At 40.5% G+C, this 13,805-nt stretch overlaps 1 protein-coding gene across 10 annotated transcripts in view; it reads right to left on the minus strand.

Moving 5' to 3' along the window:
- The window catches only part of LOC113127487 (receptor tyrosine-protein kinase erbB-4-like), a 210,113-nt gene that overhangs the window by 162,355 nt on the left and 33,953 nt on the right, over nucleotides 1–13,805 (minus strand). The gene's annotated exons all lie outside the window — the stretch shown is intronic.

Raw genomic sequence — 13,805 nt, forward strand, 5'->3', positions numbered from 1 at the left:
CCATGAAAAGGCCTTTGTACACAAGGAGATCACAAACACAAATCAGCATCATTCCAGTGCGAGAGAGCATTCAGTCTCAAGATCTTCAGCTGAAATGAACAGATTGTAAATGGTTTTCTTTTTAAGGTCGGAGAGCAGCATTTCTCACATGAAGGAAAAGCTGGGTTGAGCAGGAGGCAGAAAGAGGAAAACATCTTAATCACGCTCAGCTGAAGTGAAGAGGATTTTCCTGCATGGGGTCACCGAGGTCCAACTCCCCTGTCCAGAGATAGTAACATCTGAGACTAATTCAACCAATAAAAATGTCTCTTACAGATAAGTACTATGAGCTCTGTGCTCATTATTCTGATAGGACAGGAATGGGCAGTTGAGTGTGAAATTTCAACACTGGCACAAAACCTCAACTGTCTGATGAGCAGTACTCCAGATACATATTTGCCTGTAAATCACATCCACTTAGAAGACGATTCAAGGGAAAGAAAACATATTAAACTGGATCCCATGCAGATCTATGTTAAACATATGCAAGTCCTATCCATTCATAAAAACATTCTCAGACACTGTCATCTAGTAAAAGTCCCCTGCTGCTTTAATATAGGAGTTAAAGTGATGTACAGCAAAGAAGAGGGTAAAAACAATCAAGGCAAAGAAGTTTTCATTGTTGATGTTTTCTAAAAAACTAAGTGTCTCTGGAGTTTTAGTTTTTGGAGCTTGTATGCTGGGTAGAATGCTAACATCTTAATCAACTTTAGAAACTTAATTTGATGATTTTACCACAAACCACAAGGTATAGTCAGAAAATGTTTTTATTAAAAGTAAAAATAGGAATGTTAAGTTATCTTAACTTGAAATTCATAAAACTTAATAATTAAACATTAGTAATTTTAATTAATGCCGGTATGGCGTAGCCTCTGCTCCTCTGTAGGGTTTCAGGGGATAGACTCAATCCCAGCATGCACAGGGTGAGAGGTGAGGTCACACTGCCAGTCAATCATGAGGTTAATGCCTATACTGTATATAGACAATGACTGATGTTCACAACCACATCCATCAGCTTAATAAAATATCAGTTTGACATGTTTCAAGCTCCCATTTCCAAACGTTGGATTTTATTAACACCACTTTGCCATTTTTGAAAAAAAAAAAAAGAAACTTAGTCTAAAAAGCTGCACTTGATAAAAAAGTGTGATTGTGCTATTTAGTATCATTTTACAAAGTAAAATCAATTGCTCCAATTTTGTGGTGACACTGGTGTGTATGAGTGGTCATGTTTTTCAAATGTTGCCTCATTTTAAAATGAACCTCTTCATGTTATAAAATCTGAACAGACCACAGACAACACTGAAACTCCATACTCCCACTGAAGCACCGCAACCCCTGCCGAGTACAAATCAATACCTGTTCACTACAGTTCATTCCATTTATTCATCACTGAAACATCATTATAGCATATTTATCGCTGAATGATTCCACAGAGAATATTCTCCCTTTCATAGCAGTTATGAAGTACATAGTTTCAGTTTGTAAATGCACTTTTATTTAGATGTGCCCTCATAAATAACATTCAAATGGCGTCAAAAGGAGTCAGTGGCTATGATATACCATGCTCATGCTTAACAATTCATTAATACGTTCTGCTTCTGCTGCAAATCATCTTGAAACTCAGGGCTAATTATTAACAGAAGCCAATATATCACAGCAGGACCTTCATGGTTCTTTGCCAGATGCACAAAAGTCATTCACATGTCAAAGATTTAGCAGCTCCTCTATCTATGGAGATCACATGGATGGACATACCACCTGAATGCAATGGGGAGGTCATTCTGTGTCCCCAGCAGTGAAGAACCCCGATCTGCCTTATAAGTGCCCATTCCCCCCTCTCTTTCAAGCTACCCTACCCCTGCCCTGAGTAATGAAAACAATTAACATCCCTAATTACCATCCTAAATCAGCGTTCAACACGCTACCCATTGATTTGATAGACTGCCTGAGTTACGAGCTGCTCCCAATCGAACAGCGCACCACGTAAAAGACTTTACTGCGGGGCGATTGAGCCTGCCAGCCTCTCTCAGGGTAAATAAATCTCAGGAATATGGGCACAGAAAGCCCTGTCATCAACTCAAAAAGGTCTAAGGGGACACATGCATCTGGCAAACGCCTGCAGCTTCACCAGTGTCCAAGTGTTAAAGCTAATTGCCACAAGGTAATGGCCTAATCACTCAGTACAAATCCAGCTCATCAGTGCCATCCATCACTGCTGCAAATGATATTTGTAAATACCACATTTACTGATGAATGCAGGTATTTATCATGTGTCTCAGCTGAGTCGGGCTGATAGGAGCAGTTTGTGTATTCCAAACTGCTGACAGGAGACTCTCAGCAGGGGGCTGAACAGTACATGCTGAGTCTTAGCCCAGAAAAACATGACCAAGTGAGAACACCTGCCTGTCACGATGCTAAATCTGCAAACCTCTTGTGCAATTAGATCCAACCAAACAATGAAACATTTCCCTGTATATCATTACCACTCATAGAGGGTGGAGTTACAACCCTGAAAACTAAGACAGGGCATCAATTTTTAACAAGCACATCAGCTCTGTTTTATTAAAAGAGCAGCAGTGTTTTATTAGGCAGATAACATGAAGAACAAGATAAAAAGAGGCCATTTTTCCTTGGTGCGTATCTGAAGCAAAATAGGATAAAGAGAGAGAGGGATGAAGAGAAGGAGTCAGCAAGAGACAAAGGCAAACAAAGAAGGAAAGGACAAGGGAGTAGAATGAGCAGGGAGCATCTCCTTCCCTCTTCAGCTTTTTTTCCTCTTGCTGTGTTCTGGGAGAGATGTAACAGTGACAAGAGAAATGTTAACTGGTCTGTACTTTGGAATAACAATACCCAGCGCTGGCAGGCAGATAGCAGGTGACAAAGCCACGGCTGACTGAGACACGCAGAAGACGGATTAAAAAAAAAAAAAACAGCCGGTGCCTGTCCTCCCAGCACACCAGACCTCAGCTCTCATAGTGCACAAAAAACACATACACACAAGCTGAAAACCAAATAACACAAATGGTGATATGCACCAATGAGTTTTCTCAGACAAATGCACAAAGCATGAACAGCTATGTGACTAAAAAAAAGCTAACACCTACAAACCTGTGCTTTGTTTCTTTTGCTTTCACTGATCAGATGCAAACCGCCCTGAAAGGATTAAGCTGTTTATCACTGAGCGGACATGCATGAAAGGACATCTCCTGCATCACAGCAGATCTGCGCTTAAAGAAATAAGTACTCTGCTAAAGCATGACCACATCACTGCAACTTTGACCATCAGGAGGAATAATCAGAGCAGTAGCCTGGTGTTCTACACGGGAATGGAAATGAGGCCACAATAGAAAAAGAAATGGCCAAAACATGCTTTCAAGGAAAATTAATATACAGTAAGCATACAAAGAGCTACTATTCCAAAGCCACTATAGAAGGCCTAAATGCAGCTAACAATAACTAATATAAAAATATGTCAAACAGCAGCAAGCCAAGAGGTCAAGGAGAAACACAAATCTGGGATGCCCATGCACGTAACAGCTGAGATAGTGGAATCCACATGCAGAGGGATGAAAAAGCAATAAATCTTTTGCTGTCTGGCACAACATTGCTGCTCGAGAATGAGATTCTTGAACTAACTGATCTGGATGTTTACTGCCCACTCCAACCCCATAAATATTCCTAAATATTCATATAATGACTACAGACATGATTAAATGCAAGACTGTGGATAAAGCTGCACATACCAGGCAAAGGTTTAGCATCCCCACTTGCTGATTAATATGTGGAAGTAATGGAAATGGAAGCAACGTCATACTAACATTTACTTGCACACAGCAGTGGACAGACTAGGATTTGAAATTTGCCTCTACTATGTAGTAGACTGTCGCTGGAAATCTTGCAAGAATGCTTTGGATGAGTAAAATGGAGGGGCTTTTGATTAAAAAAACTGCCAAGTAAACAGCCTGAAGCAGTAGATGTTGGCTCCATAAAGCCAATGGCAGGAAAAATGCCAATGCGACACAAACCGCTCCATCAACAAACAATACCATAAAAGGGAAACATTATTCAGGGAGGGAAATGGATTAGATAAAAAAGATAAAAGATACAGCACTCTCGTCTTCAATAAGGCCGTTCCAGCAGCGTAAAGTTTAACTCATTTTATTAGTGGACAGAAATAGTAGTGTAGTTGTGAATATCTAATGAACATGTATTATTAAATAAATTGATAGATTAGCCTTTTAAAAGCATAAACTTTACATTAGCCATCAATAGGTCAAAAATGTCTTCTTGTAAATACTTCTCATCTGAATATTTTATGGACAGAAGCTTCTACTTCAGGCTCATTTCAGATATAAGAGCTGCAAAAGCTGTCAACCCTATAATTACCCCCAGCCCACCAACCCTATCTCCGCCTCCAGAACAACTGGATTGAAAATCATCCAGCAAACCAAACCTGCCCCTGTGCTTGTTTTTGATAGGACGCAGGTGCTGGGACCACAATCCGATCCCTGCCAGACTTGATATCTGTAATAGACTGAAACAATAGACGATCAGAGACAATGAAACAGCAGCATTATGTTTGTCCTTGTCACATCACATCAGTCTGGATTGTGCTGTGTAGAAAAGCCTGTTGTCACAAGTGAAGTTCATCCACGGTTGCCATGCCAGGGGTGGCTGGCACATCAGCCACAGCATGTGGGTACTCTTTTCATCAAAATTTGACTGATACACACCTCTCAACAGTTAGAACATTATCCATGTAGGCTGATTAGTTACTACTTCTATTGCACTGGTTTTAGTAGCCCTAATATGGAAAAAATTAAATAATACTAAAATAATATTCTCATATTTTTTTTATGAAATGAAGTCCTGTTTTTCCAAACACCTTATGGTCACAATTTCTCATTAACTATTTATAGTAATAACTCCTATAGGATTCTTCCACTTAATTCAGGTTGCCTACAGGAAATGACACCTATGTAATCTGACATTACTGTACTTTTGTTCTACTCATGTTACTCACTATTTAGATGTAGATGTTTAGATATATTTCCTTAAGAATAAAATGGGCGTAAATTGTAATTCATTGTAAATCACTGAATCCAAGCTGAACACAGTCATTGATGTCTTTTGGGTAGCTTTTGTCTAGAGTCAGTCTGGTTGGAAAATGTATATTTAGGTTGGAGTATTCCTTTAATAAGCACGCCACATACAGTACATCAGCAGACTCCCCACCTCATCCAAAATTAGACTGTGGAGTGGATTTCAAAATGGCCTGTCATGTCCAGTGCCTCAGTGCTCAGTGGAAAGTTTAAAAACGGACTGGCACACACAAGCGCACAAATCCCCCCTACCCTTGTTTACTGTACATTCTGTGCAGTTGCTGTGCAACGAAAGAAGCTCTCAAGTGTCAGCCTGCAGGATGCCTTGCCTCTTCACAATGCCCAAAGTTTTTGCTGATCATTAAAAGGAAATAATTGTGTGTACAGTGCATACACATACAGTCACACAGACACCATAGTCAGTGTTTTGTGTCAGTAACCTTGGTTGTAGTTTTTAGTGTGCTCTTACTTGTATTGTTGCAACAACCTTGTTTTCTCAGTCCTTCGTTCTCTGGCAGCTCAATTGTCATAAAAGCCACAAGGACAAGAGCACAGGACAGCTCAGATTGCATGCTTTCTATCACCAATGCGTGGAGTAAGAAAAGGTGTTCTGCCGAAAAGCATCTTTAGATTAAAATCCACCTTGAAATGTGCAAAGTTTTACAGAAGATCTCAGAAGCCAAAAAAAAAACAAAACCTTGAACTGAGTAGATACAGCACAAATCAAATCAACATTTCAAAAACTTCACTTTAAAATTTGGAAATTGATTACTTGGCCTTCCTGCAGCTTCATAAATTGGCTCTGGAGCAGAGGGTGAAATTGTGTTACAATTAGTCTTGTATAAAAGTGGGCCCAGCTGCTGCAATATGAACCTTGGTTTATGAGAGCAGCTGTGACCAGAATGAAAAGAGAACACTAAGAAAGTCCCTCCATGCCTTCACCTATTGAAGGAATCCACAGCCAAAGGGTTCATGAACAAATAACCACTATAGCGCCATCAATATCTGCTAAATATTGATCTACCACCACCTCTGGCTCTGTTGGGTAAACAAGCAACCTCGGTTCCTTCCCTGTAAACTGTGGGCAATTTGTGTAGTTGTATTTGAATTTTGTGTGTAGTTTTTAAATTTTTTCCCACTTGGCTGAACAACAGGATGGTTTTCAATATCTTAGAGATTTAGTGTATAAAAGACACACAATAATATGAAGGACACATATAACATGCCTTGGTCTCCCCTTTCCCTCCCCTAACTCCTTCAGTTATTCAACAGCTGACAGGGTCCAGCAGGTGGCACATGGCTTTGTGGGTTGTGTGTATGCATGCATGTTTAAAAATACCTCGACCTGATACTAGTCCAAATGCTTCTCGCATAGCAGAGATAGTCTATCGGGTGCCCCAAGTGCGCCTCCTCCATTCCAGCAAATGCCTGGTTTATACACATTCATGCATGCTTGGGAGGTTATTTGAAATTTTGTAAGGAGATCCTCCAAGCAGCCAACAGTCCAATTAACCTGCAGTCCAATCTATTCAATTCAAGTTGAATCACACACCAGGTGGTGGCATTGTTTGACAAAACTCAGGGCCGAGGTGCATTTACTCCTTGGAATGGAGGCCATTTTGGTATTTAGGCCTGTTTAAGGCCCTTTGCTCCCTAAAATCTGCTTTCTTTGCCTTTAAGTTCAAGTTTTAATAGATTTACTCAATTTTATTTTTTTTTTAAACAGGCTGCTACTCTTGATTCTTACACTGTGTGAAGGCAAGAAGCCTACATGAGGAAAAAGCTTTGATAAAGATTCAAAAATCTGGGTTTGAACTTTTACACAATCTCTTTGCATCAAGACATACTATTATTTAAAGCTGCAGCCATATTTCAATAACTTGCTGCTAAAAGACAAGAGTGACATGTCACTTTAGAAAAATCATTGAATTCAGTTTTCTTTCAACAGGATCTTTCTACACAGAAAAAGATCACCTTTCCTTTTTGAAATGAAGCCCTTTATCTGTAGCTGCATTATAAACAGATTCCTACTTTGTCAAAATTAACAACACCACATGTTAAATGCACTGTGGTATGTTGATAGTGCTGTGTATCTTAGGTATATGGGGAAAAAATAACCCATTTGAAACAAAAAGTGTAAAAATTAGACATTGCAAGCCTTGTTCCATTAAGACACTCAAAGGTTTCAGAACCTTTTACTTAGACTGGTATCAATTTTCAGTTTTCCAGATTTCTTTTAAGTATTAGGTGAAGCTAGGTGAGCAAAAAAGCCCTCTTTCTATCATTTGGAGGCCCAATGCAGCCACATAATATCACTATATCTAAAGCTTTTTCTTGTTGAGAGCTAAGGCATTTTGCAGTGACAGTGAGTGGTTATCTACAAGCACTTAGCAAGGCAGGTCCTCGACACCTACCTCCTCCAGAAACAACGGAGATTTGTGGGGAGAAACAAAGAGAGGGGCAGTCAGTGTCTATTTTAATGTATGCTGATAGACAGACTGACAGTGTAGTTGGTGGTAGTGCCCTTGTTGCCGTCCTTCTCTCTATCTCATCTTCTCTGCTCTAGTGAGGTGACATGTCCACAGCTGTGACACATGTGGAGTGCATCTGTCACAGGACAAAAAGGCACTTGGTGCAGCCATTCACCCCAATGTGGAGACACTTTTTGCCTCTTCACCGATACGAGGAGGGTCGTGATCAAGGAAACTGTCACCCATCTCAGCACCAAACATAACAAATTCCCCCATGCCTCTGTTTCTTTTCATGCCCAGCTTCCTAACTACTCTATTTCTTTTCCTCAACACAACTGTGAGGAAGAAGAGTCTTACTAAGGAGAGTGTGAGCAGAAAGGTCTGTCTTAAAGTTAACATTAGCAAGAGTGTAAATTTGTATTCCTGAGGCCAGAGTTTAGACATCAATACCAACCTTAATATTGAAAACCTCAATATAACCAGACAAATTAAGAACATGTCTGGAATAACCTCAGGATCAACTGACCCCCCACCCTTTTAATAACAGCACTGATACACAAAAACACACATAGTGGAGGTGTGTAATAACCTTGCTATTGTATATTTGCTGCATGCGCAGCAGTACCAGAGCAGTCATAGAAGCACTGGCAAAAAAAGAGAGAAACAAATAAGTGGAAAAGGAGACGGCTATGGAGAAACTGTGAGAGCAGGTGCAAGGCAGCCCACCTCTTATGCTCCGGGAAAACACGACACCTTCCTGACCTCTGTCTGAGCCAGACTGGGGAGGATGGACTAGGGGTGGCAATGGTGATGACTCACTTGTTAAGAAAACATAATTTTTATTTTAAATATCTTCACAGAAGGTGGCTGGAGCTAGCTGGAGGATTTTTTTCTTGTTTTTGCCATCTTTGAGTTTGCTGTGAGTCAGAAATGACAGGACTGTCGGTGCCACTGGGAGAAATCTAATTAAGAAATTTAGCAATCGAGACCATTTTAATAATAAGGTAAATAAAACAAAAACACTCAAACATCCCTAAACCCTTATCCTCAGATGTCAGATGTATCAGATGTGTGACTGGGCCACATCAGCTCACATCACATCAAATCACATATAAACCACTATGCATCCAGCCAGATCTACCTGGAGCGCCAAGGGGGCAAGGGAAGGGACAGTTGATAGGAGAATCGACTCTAGAGTGGAGGAAGAGAAGAGGGTGGAGAGGAAAGTTTGGGGAACCAGCTTTCTGCCTGTTCAGTGCCAAGTCTGCCTCTTTATGCCATCCCTTCTCTGTTTATCTCAGCCCCCCTCCCTCTTGTTTTTGAAGCCACAGTAAACACAGGTGCCTTTACTCCAGGGGCCCCCTGCTGTCAGTGGGACATTGGAATGACTTCTGTAAAGTTCCCATTTTTATTTTACTACTGCTGTCTTTGCTCACCACCTGTGTGCATAGGGATATTTTAGGACTACTGTATATGCCCCCCCATACAGTTTGAGGGACTTACTAAAATGTCTTTTACTGCCCAGCTGTCATAAACTAGAGAAGAAAAGCTCACGGTTGCCTTCAGCTGTTACAGTCACAACAAAAGTGTTGAGTGGATTTTTTGCCATTGTTTTTGACTCTCGGGCTATATACAAGCTGTTGAAGTCATTGGATTGGTGCAAGGAAGTCTAAAATAATAGTCTGGCATTTAGGAAAATAAATATTTTGATTAGTTTAGCAAAAAGACTGCAGTAAGGGCAAAAAGGCGCTCCACTTTCCAGTGATAATGAATTCTACCAAGCAGCATATCAAAATCTGATTAATTAACATAAATAATGTTTTCTTATATGTCTTTTGTTTGATACTAAGGAAAAATTGAAACTGCCAAAATAACAGCCACAGTTTTGTGTTTACCAGACAGATTAATACTGATATCCTAACCTAACTCTCAGCAAGAAAGCAAGTAAGCATATTTCACATAATTTCTAAGTCGCAATATACTGCCAAAATATGCTAAAATTCAACAGTTTGGCAAAATTTTGGCTTCTCATTATTTAACATACATGATATTTCATGCAGTACATGTCTTCCCATTCTAAATGCTTATGGTTGAAATGGCAAAGGTAAAATTAAACACAACAATCGATCTGTCAAGCTCAAGGCAAAGTTCAATCCACAACCTGCAATTCTTTATAAAGGAATAACTATGATCATTTTCTGAGTATATATAGAGTAAAGCATAAAATAAAATGCAAATAATTTCCTCTCTGTCTGAACAAACACAGCCTTTGCAGTTTTTCTTTCCTTTGTAAAGTAAACCTGTACCTCTGACGTAGTGTAATGTAGTGTAATGCTTGCAACAGCTATTGTACATGCCATGCCAAGTTGGGAAACAGGGTGTGTGTTTGCATGTTCAGGTGCCAGCACTGAGGCTTGGCACAAAACTAGTCTTGCCACCAAGTGGGGCAGGTGCAATGGGGTATTGTCCATCTGGTCGTAGTGGGCAGGACAGGTGCTACCTGTCAGCAGTTAGAGAACGAGAGAAAGAGAGAGGTACTCGTAACAGTCAAAATTCAGTGATGTGATATATACTGTAACTGAGAGGCAAAGATCAGGCCGCGTACCTAAACACAAAACAATAAAAAGATAGACTTTCATATGTGTTATTATTCTCTCACGCACTTAGAAAGCTGCCTCTCACACATCCTGCCACACAAATTAACACAGCCATGTCAGTGAAGACATCCAATGCAGGTGTGCCCACCCATATAATTCACCTGTAACAATGTCACTGTCAACCAAGATGATTTTCTCCATTATTATTACAGAGGCAAGGGAAACAGGAAGAAAATGAGAATAATTATCCAAACCTGAGTAACCTCACTACAAGTTGCTAATCAGAAGAAAAAACACTCCTTCTGGCTCAAACACACCAGCACACTGACTTTCCCAACTTTTGCCACGTTTGTTTCCTGATCTATGCATATCTCCATCCATTGCTGGTGATCTGGCAAATCCTTGCCTGAACACAGTGTTGATACTCATAACTCGTGGTAACAGATTTCATGCTGGACTATAGTCTTGACCTGGGGAGCCAACTGGTCACAGTTATTTTTTTCACTCCATTATGTTGCAAATAGAAAACAATGTGTAGTGATAGTGACAGCAGTTATGCATTGTGTCTGTTTGTCTTTCCAAGCATTTCCAGAAGTACTTCAAACGGTGCTCAAGTCAATGTGAATGGTGCCATGAATACATTTCAAGGGCTGTGCTGCCATATGCTTTCAAAAGGCATCGCCTCTGTCTCACACAGCAACGTTCACTCTCAATCTATCTTTCAGGGGACTGAAACGGGCACAGCGCTATCAGTGTGCATCATTCCTGGTTCACATCCATCAGCGCGCTGCTGTTCGGTAACTGCCAGCAAGCACCCTGTGAAAGCACGCAGCACTTCCCCTTCCACTTGTGTGCAGCATGCAGAGGCAGCACGGCAATTTGCCTCTGATTGTTTCCATTTTCCCTCAGCGAGTTCAAGCTCAGATGCAGACGAAGACCAGGAAGAGGGAGGATGGGGAAGGGAAGCAAACGACGATGGTCAAATGAAAGACATAAACAGACATTGACAGACTCAGTTGCTCTCAGACATACAGAGGTAGAGGCCATGTGCCATGAGACCATTTTTCATCAGTGGCCGAGAGTGCTAAGCACTAGCACAGCTGACCGCTACAGTGGGTCACCATTACAAAGGGAACAAGTGTGTGTGTGTGTGTGTGTGTGTGTGTTATAGTTTTTGTTTGGGAGCTCAGGCTGCTATCACAGGTTTTTTCCCAGCATTCATGCAATAACTCATCCATCTGCCCTGGAGGATTGAGCAGCCCAGCTATTTCTGCTCACAGTCATTACCATCACCGTCAACATTACCTCCTCCATGACTGCCCCCTTCAACTCCACATTACCCAAGAATCTCACACACACCCGCGCGCGCACGCACACAGTTTGTTGTTCTGCAGGTCACAGTCGAGTGCCAGAAGTGTGGACTCATTGGCAGGCAGTATGAATAACAGAAATTGCAGGGAATACTAAGTCCAGAAAGGGCCAGTGTTATGCACTCTCACACTATAGATAGAACATGGCCATGGCCTTAACTCTGCTGTTTCACATACTCTGCTAATGAGAGAAGATCTGCCAGGAAGCCAACATAAAAACTCCAATACTTACACATGTGAATAATATGATTCCAAAATTAGATGCAAATTAATCTTCCTCCTTGAAAATGACTTATAGTACAAAAATAAAACAAATTAAAGTACTTTTTAAAGACTCTGAGCCAAATGTTTTCAAGAGGATCCTCCTCTTGACAAACGATAACTGTAAGTAGTAGGTTCTCTACATTATAATGATACGTGAATGATTTCAACAAGTTGAATAACAGAACTATAATTACATATAAACACATGCAGGGATCAAGGATAAGGCTCTGCTCATGCTCCAGTACAGGCAACTCCACTATTTACAGGCATTTTACAAGGCTAATCCTCTTATTAATTCATAATAAGAGAAGGAATCCCTTATCAGAGGATTAACTTGAAGCACCTAACATTACGTATCAAACAGGAGCAATGGTTGACTCACTATCAAGGCACTTGGACAGAGACACCATGGGCTAAATATAAGCCAGTGCCCAGTCCCACCATGACCCCTAGTAACCTCTATCACTGAAAAAAAAAAGCCGTGGAATGAATTGTTAGCATGTTTGCTAAATTAAACAGGAACCTTTTCAGCTGCTTTCCATTGTGATCCATGGAGCGGGCTTTGTTGTCCTGATAAACACAAACATTAGTTGCCAGGAGTTTTAAATGATGCCATATGGGAGGATATCTCTGAGACTGTGTGTATGAGTGTAAAGTGTGTGTGTGTCTACAGTCGTAGCAGCCAGCTCAGCAAGACTCTTTTAAGTCGACAGCCAAATAAAGTTAAAGGCAGTTAGATAGTGAGAGAGGCACACTGCCAGAGGTCACACCGCTTTGGATGATAATCTGTCTTTTTTTTCCCAGTTTTCACCAAACTACCTTAAATGGAGACAACTCACATACAAGTTATTTATATCAGGACAGTCTGCAGACAGGGTGAAAAAATATTTTCAGTTTGACCAGATTAGTGACATATGAGAAGGGATTGGAACTTAGTTTTCCCTGCTGGCTTTGACCATAATAAAAGACACATTCTAGCTCTGTTCTTAAAGTGTGGAGTTCACTATTATAGCCATAATGAGCTTTTCTGGATCACAAAAATATAGGAAAACCTAGCGTTTCGCAATAATTTCCTATGACACGAATTTAAGACAATTGAGGAATTAGTGGCGATAACATCAATCATCCTTAATAATAGACAGGTTGATGCCAGTAAATGATACAATGATCCAAGATAAGTGGTGTTAACAAAAAGAAATGAAATGTACGTATTGAACTCAAAGGAACATTTAAATCGTTGCTGCAGTTATTAACAGCAATCTTTACGGTGTGTATTTCCAGTGTGATAAGGTTAATCTGGGGAGATACTGCTGTTTTATCTCAACCTCACTGAAGAACAGATGCTGCATCTGAGTAAGTTTTTGCTTGGTTACACTTGTTTTTGCACAGGTAAACTGAAATGCCATAGTGTAATACTGTTGATATTAAGGAGTCAAATGATCTGAACACTTCTATCACTGAAAAAGATAACTGGAAATCAACAGCACAAATGCTTGTGATTTCCTGTCCAAAGTCTCTTGCATCCAAGATAAACAATTCCAACAAAAAGCAGAAACATCTCCTCTCAAATATATCAACCACAGATGACAATCCATGCCATCCAGCAGTGGTTACAGACCACAGCAGAGTTCATAAAAATCAGATCATTTAAAAGCCACAGCCTCACCTTCTTTCTTAGCTCAATTCATTTCGACCCCTGCCAAGTGTAACTGCAAGCCAGCAAATAAAAATCTCAGACAGCAATTAATAATTTATTTGCCCAGTATCGACTCTTACTCCATTGTGTTTTTTGCAGCTCATTAGACGCTGGCTGCCTTGGCACAGTAATTGGTCAATTGGGGTGATAGATGACCGCCACGCATGAGCTCCTGAAATCCTTGAGCGTGAGAATAGTTCACCCCACAACGTCTTTTCACCTCATTTATTATGCGAGATTGCTTCAGGGAATCTTTCCCAACA

The sequence above is a fragment of the Mastacembelus armatus genome, chromosome 2 (assembly GCF_900324485.2).
Source record: "Mastacembelus armatus chromosome 2, fMasArm1.2, whole genome shotgun sequence".
Taxonomy (NCBI): domain Eukaryota; kingdom Metazoa; phylum Chordata; class Actinopteri; order Synbranchiformes; family Mastacembelidae; genus Mastacembelus; species Mastacembelus armatus.